We start from the raw sequence: 5496 nt of genomic DNA, 5'->3' as shown, positions 1-5496 counted from the left end.
TATACTGGAAATTAACGCTATATTCGAAAAATTAGTGCAGAATAGACCTCAATAGCAACTCCGACCGCACACATCTTACACTGAGAATATGAAGGGCAAATTGCAGATGGCAGCGCGGTAAATGGCACCGCTACATCTGAATTGGGCATTAGAGTGATGTCAACCTAGTGCAGTTTAATAAGCATACAAAAGCGAGGCATACATCTGAAGCCCATGGTTTGCTCAATTCATGAACAGAAAGTCCTCGTGCACAACCACTCTTGAATGTTACTGATTTTGCATAAACTAGTACTACCATATCAATCGTCAATGTTGCTTGTCAACAAGCCTGTATGAGTCAAACAACAAGCAGCTCGTCACATTTCCCAGCCCTACCTATATATAAGTTTTGTTAGTTCGTATTTATTCTACGTGCAAGGTGTTTATACTCTTACTTTTTACCTCAATCGCCAAATAATTCTCTTTCTTCATGCCATTGAAGTGTGAAAAAGTGTTGTAGGCTGTCACAAACACATAGGTACGAACCGACTAATGATGAGTTTGAAGTTTTTTTTGAGAAATATGACACAAGGGCAGATTTCTTTTAATCAATGAAAAAACAGTTTTTGATCTTGTAAGATACAAAAATGGATTTTTATCATAATATTATTACACTAAAATAACGGAAAATGACTGTAATGTATGACAAAAATGACAAGTTTTTCAAAATGTCTTATAATTTTTTAAACATAAAATGATCGTACTTTATGGGTAATTTGATGCGATTTTTTAAAAATCCCACAATTTTTTATATTCTCCTGATGTTCAAAATCATAAATATCTGACATCGTTAGGACACTTTTACTCTTTGCAACTACGAATTTAGGCATTTTTGCAATAAAATTGTATTGTCTATCGAATTTATCTAACACCCACTTAAATCCATAATCACAGGTTTTTTTATGCGAATTTAGACTTCAAGAACTCACATAAATTTATTTGCAAAATCTCAATGAAACTAAAACCACAAAAATTGCAAATATCATACTCTTTCGCATATACGTTAATATTTTGCAAAAATATATTTGTGAAACTCTTAACACTAATTTTACAAATATCTTACTTTCATATATATTGAATGCTCTCACATGAAATTATTTGCAAATATCTAGATATCACAAACATCATACTTAAATATTTGCAAATATGCAAAAACTTTTATTTTTTGTAAATTTCTTGAATCATATACCAACCCATTGTGGATTTTCGCATATAACAACCCAAATAATAATGAATGTAAGCAAATATAGATTCAAATCATTTAAAAACATATAAACAATGAAACATATAAACAATGACATTATATATAATTCATTCAACAGTGCTTTCAGTTTGAACATTCAAATCATTTAAAATGCAAGAGTAGTGGTTTCAATTTAAACATTAAATAGTGTTTTCAGTCTTACATTCAAATCATTTAAAATTCAATCAAACATTGAAATGACATTATATACAAATCAATGAATAAGTCAATGAGTTACAATGTTCATCTTCAAATACATACAAAAAAATAAAAAACAATCAAATAATTTTTTACGATTGAAGATGTTGTGATTGTTGCGATCATAGCTCCTCGATGACCTTATTTGTATTCTCCAAAAGACCAACTTGAATACATATCATATTCTCTTGAGTACGTGTTATATTCTTCAACATGCATATTTTCTCAAGTGTAAGAGCCAACTCTCCCTTTGATTCACTTATGCTCTTTTTGTGCTTTTCTTCAACTTGTTTTTCTCTTGAAAGACCCTTTTTGTCGTTGAAGAACATGTAACATGTTGGGTGGCTACAAAATTGTCATTGGTAGCACATTCCATATACGACAAGTCAATGTCTTCATCGCACATGCGCCAGTCTTGAAGTTCGAAGAGGAATGTCGTGGGCTAATCCTTCATCCAATCTTTCGCGGCATGCGATAGAAATTTACTAACTGTGCAAGATGAACTGGTTGGTTGGTTAACAAACCTAAATTGCCAAACGACTCAACTGACCATTTGGCGTTCAACTTCATTCATGTTGTATATTAAAATATCCTTCCTCAAAATGTTCTTCGCCTCCACAACCACATTGGCATTCTCCTCCTCCTCCAACCCACCTCCATAAAGGCACCAGTTTACTTGCATTTCCTTTATGGTTAGAGCTAAAAACATGCAAACAACAACAACAACTACGCCTTCATCCTAAAACAATTGGGGTCGGCGATATGAACCAAAAAAGAAAATCATTCTGGGTCTTCCACATGAATCCTTCTCCTCCAATCATTTATTAAAAAAAATATATATAGAATATCAATAACAATACTTATGTTTGCCCTAGTTAGGTTGTGAAACAATATAGCGTAGTCGGGACATGACATGTGAGGACCCACTAATCTTCAATCATGATCCTCTTCGTTGCATGACCAACTCCACATTGCAGCACATGGAAATTCATGGAGCTTTTCAATGAATATGTGCTCGCATATCAAAACCTGCATAACAATGATTAACAAGGATTATTAATACATAATATGTATCAAAACATAGTATGTAAGTATAAAAATAACTATAAATAAAAAGTTTAGGTATAATGAAGGAATAAATATCACAAACAACATTAACATCCCGACAAGGTTTTTTCTTACGCTCCCCATGTGTATTGATCGATGAAATCCAGGTCCTCTAACAATGTGTATGATTCATGAACTGACTTCCCACTGGCGTTGAAGAATAAGTATGAGCCAAAGAAGTATAGTAAGAATGCTCTCATTGTCTTATCCACCCTACTAATGTTGTTCCCTCCAACACATGGTAGTTTTGCCTTCATCATCCTCACCTTACTGGGGTCATAATATCTATTAAGCCATAAAAACTTGATCTTATCAACTTTGAATGCATCATCTGCTTGCAAATAAATATCACACGAGTGCTTGAAAATTTTCCACCACTATCCACTAATTGGGTCCCCATGGCACTTCAGTCCAGTGATTCGTGCCACATCCTCCAATATAAAGGTCATCTCATGATCTCCGAACTAGAATGTATTGGTTGCCAGATTTCAAAAATGCACAACGACTTTTAAGAGGGTGTGATTGATGTTCCATGCTGCGATCTCCAAGAATTTGCAAAAATGAATTTGATCCAACAATTCATCAGCTTTCTCTATTAGTGTTAGAAACTATTGGTGTACTTGGTTACAATATATCTAGTGTATGTAGGATATTAGCTCTTCTGAATCAATTCACTGAGAATCCTACAATCTAAATTAATTTTACTTAAATCAAACAATTTCAATGAATTCATGTATAGTAGCAATAACAATACACACACACATATAATCTCAATTTAATCAATGAAATCAGTCAATTACAATGATTTTTTATATTTTGCACACATACATGATAAACTAATCAATTGCATTGAGATATAATAGCGATATATATATATATATCAAATTAATCATTAAAATTAGCCAATTACAATGAATATTTACATTTTGTACACATACATAACAAACTAATCAATTGCATTGAGATATAGTAGCAATATATATATATATATATATATATATATATATATATATATATATATATATTTAATTATTAAAATCAGTCAATTGCAATGAACTTTTATATTTTGCACACATACATGATAAACTAATCAATTGTATTCATGTATAGTAGCAATATATATATATATTGATTTAATCAATAAAACCAATCAATTGCAATAAATTTTTATATTTTGCATACATACATAAGAAACTAATCAATTGCATTGAGATATAGTAACAATATATATATATATATATACATATATATACATATATAAAATTAATGAAATAAGTCAATTACAATGAATTTTTATATTTTACTATTTTGCACATATACATGACAACTAATCAATTGAATTGAGATATAGTAGACATATATATATATATATATATATATATATATATATATATATATATATATATATATATATATATAACCAATGAAATGAGTCAATTGCAATACATTTTTACCTGGCCACGAGCACGAGACCTTCCCTGTTGTGACCTCTTTGTCGGAGCATGCACTTTTTTTTGTGCATGGAGAGAAGCATCAGACTCTTGAGCGGTGTTTGTATCAGACCCAGCCGCATGACCCTCACTTATATCTACTTCATGAGGAGGGTCCACATTAATCTCAGCCCCTTGGTCAGGTACTTCCTCCACCCTCTTACCACTGCTATTACAGGTGGCCACATCTCCAACTTCATTTATCCATGCATTGAGGTTATCAACATCCTCATAGCCAGCTAATGGGTCACCCTCCCACCTCCTTAGATGCTTTTAGGATGTGAGACAAGATTGTGCTTGCAAACTACTTAACTTTTTTTGCATATTCTACTTTAGATACGGGTCACTTTAGAATTTATAGCTTATTGCTTGAACGTAGTTGCATGTGATTATCGATGGTGCATTTTTTATAGAAAACATCAAGCACCTACATTTTTTACAACGGATATGGCTCCCTTCTACCCACTTATGCACACTAAGTTGTGCTTCCAAATTACCAGCATAACATAGTTCATACTTCTTCATTGGATTTTGTTGTTGTGTTCGAGAAATCTTAGATGATGTGGGTGTGCTCCCCTTTGACACAATCTTCTTCTTATTGGCCATATTATATTAATAAACAGATTCAAATGTTTCAACAATAACAATACAGGGAATATTGAACAAGCATTGCAAAAAATAAATAACATATTTGCGTTTTAAAAAGCATTTCAAACAAAAAACAAAAGTGAACATTATTTCTAATGTTTCAACCATTAAACAAAATGGAACATTGTTTGATTCAGTCGTTAAACAAACTGGAAACAATGTTTGATTCAGTCATTAAACAAAATGGAACAGTGTTTGATTCAACCATTAAACAAAAGAGCACATTGTGCTTACCGAAAAGACATGTAGTCTATGGTTCAATAGCGATAAAATGCCTTTGATGAATAGTTGTCAAAAAAAGTTGCTAAAAATAGTTGATGAAATTAGCTGCCAAAAATAGTTGATGAAATTAGCTGCCAAAAATATTTGATAAAAATAGTTGTCGAAAGGAAAGTAGGTTGGGGACCACTGGTTGGGGACAAAAGACAAAAAACCCTAGATTATGGGAAAATAATCAAGTTAGGGACCATAATGGGTTTATATATGATTCGAGAAAATATTTTTCTATAAATAAGCAATATTGCATGTGTCATGCTTTTGAAAATAGTTAAGTATGATATTTGCGATATAAGAAGATTCACAAACTATGTTATGCGAGAATGTGTAGTATATGTGAATAAGTAATATTTGCGAATTTAGTGGGGTTTTCCAAAATGGAACAATGTAATAAATTTATGCAATATCATGTTGTATTTGCAAATAAGTAAGATATTTGCTAATTTGGTGGTAAGTGGTACATTTCACACATAAATTTACGCGATTTTAGAAAGT

Source organism: Nuphar pumila, chromosome 7, assembly GCF_984573655.1.
Source record: "Nuphar pumila chromosome 7, dmNupPumi1.hap1.1, whole genome shotgun sequence".
NCBI classification, from domain to species: Eukaryota; Viridiplantae; Streptophyta; class Magnoliopsida; order Nymphaeales; family Nymphaeaceae; genus Nuphar; species Nuphar pumila.
The sequence above is the reverse complement of the archived record's forward strand: the minus strand, read 5'-3'. Positions refer to the sequence as shown.